The sequence below is a fragment of the Pinus tabuliformis genome, chromosome 3_2, assembly GCF_031772625.1.
Source record: "Pinus tabuliformis cultivar Carrire ecotype Pingquan chromosome 3_2, CPIR1, whole genome shotgun sequence".
NCBI lineage: Eukaryota > Viridiplantae > Streptophyta > Pinopsida > Pinales > Pinaceae > Pinus > Pinus tabuliformis.
The window spans coordinates 301755479-301757433 of NC_142302.1; positions in this window are offsets into that span (position 1 = coordinate 301755479).

Sequence of the window (1955 nt, forward strand, 5' to 3'; positions counted from 1 at the left end):
TTTTGGATTTTTCATGCAAAGATACACTTGCTCAGCCATTGCCAAGAAATTTCACCAAGTTTTGGGCCTCCAGAAAGTCAAAAAACAAGCAAAAAATGACTTTCTGCCACCTTTTTGACACACAGGAAGCAGTCTTGGGAGATTGCAATTTTGGAGGAGCAAATGACCACCAAATTCCGAAATTCTACTTGGGTTGGAAAGTAGACATCCCGACCTTTCCAACAAGCCCACGTTTGCCTCATTTGGACACCTGGAAGTACCTCAAAATCAGATCCAAATAGCGCGACCCGTTCAGGAAGAGGGCGCGACCTGTTGGGCAGTTTTCACAGGAATTCATCTACAGCTCAGGAATTCGCCCAGCTTTGACCAGTTTTGACTTGTTATGGGATTTTTCACCTTTTTGATGTAATTTATGTATTTTCATGTTGACATGACACTTATTTACCTACTCTAGAAGATTCATTCATGAAATAGCAAACATTTAATGAATGGATTGGTTTCCTAGCTTATAGAGGCAAGTTGTTTTGATTGCCTAGATTTTAGTGCTCAATTTAGAATTGGTTGAAACAGCTCCTAGAAGGATGAGCTCGACCCCTAGAGGCTAGGGAATGGGTTGGCATGTTCTATATTATGTATTTTCTCAATCATTTTCATGGTTGGAGAGGTTGGACTCTTGAGGGAGAAGCTACTATTGTATTATTCATTCTATCTCTGCAGTTTTAGCAAAGGAAGAAAGACCAGGGTTTTGCAGTCTTTTTTGGGATTCCTGTGGTTACATGTATTGATGGTGTGTATCTCTTTGTACTTGTAAATTTGTTATGTGATTCATCATCTTACTTTTCCTTCTGCAAATTAGGCAAATGATGTGTTAAAGTAGAATTCATGATTGCCATGCTCTGCTTTTAAGTTTGCTTAATATTTATGTTTTCATCTGTCTAAAGAGAACCCTTGAAGGTTTCTTGCTCTCTTTAGCTCCTCACCGGTCATTCCTATCCATTCACTTAATTCAAAGGCATCAGTACAGTCTCCTACCTTGCCCCAAAGAACCCCCTGCAAAAACTGTGTCCAATCCCCGCACCCAAAATTGCCTTTCCCCGATTTTCCACCAAAATCCTAAAACTTCCCAATTCAAACCTTTTTATCAGTTTAATAGCCTAAAATCAGTGTTTCCTTATTGTTTATCTCGCCTTTTGAAGATCTTTACCGAGATAGACCGGAGAGAGCCCTCTCCTGCCCCGTAGGGCTAGCTACGAGGCTAAGTGGTTTGATGTTGCCTTGGAGTTTACCTTTCTCAGCCTGAGGTGAAATTTCAAGCGCTAACATATTGGCGACCATACTGGGGAGAACAAATTGTTTGTTGATTGATGTGTTGGTTTCATAAGTCTTAGACGGAGCCTGAAGTTATGCCAGGTAGCCTTCGAAACGCTTTTACTTTGCATTAGCGGAAGTAGATAAACGCTGCTTCAGTCAATATCCGTGAGCTTGTGAATACAACACTTCATTTGCATTTCACCCTAGTACATGTATCAAGTTCAGATCTGATTGTTGATGGTGGACAACGATCAGACACTGGCAAGGCTGAAATCATTCACCTGGCGACTCTAAAATCATTTTCGAGATCAGATCCAAAGACTCCACTTGAGGATGATCCCGACCAGCAAAAACATGAAAGGACAACATGGACAGATCAGGTACTCAAGTTGGAATTTCATCCAAGACATTTTGTTCTTTGTCATAAATTATTTCTTCTCTTTTGCCAAGAATGTCAAGAAGGCTTTGCAAAGTATACTATGCTTGAGAAAAGATCCTCGGCCTGCAGTTGATTCCTTCCCTTTGAAGATTGTAAATACCAAAGATTTGCATGCCTTCGAGCTTGATCAAGATCCTTTTTTCAAATTTTGTGATGACCATCTTCAAATTGATGAGTCTCAAGAGACCAGGACTGATTCTATACC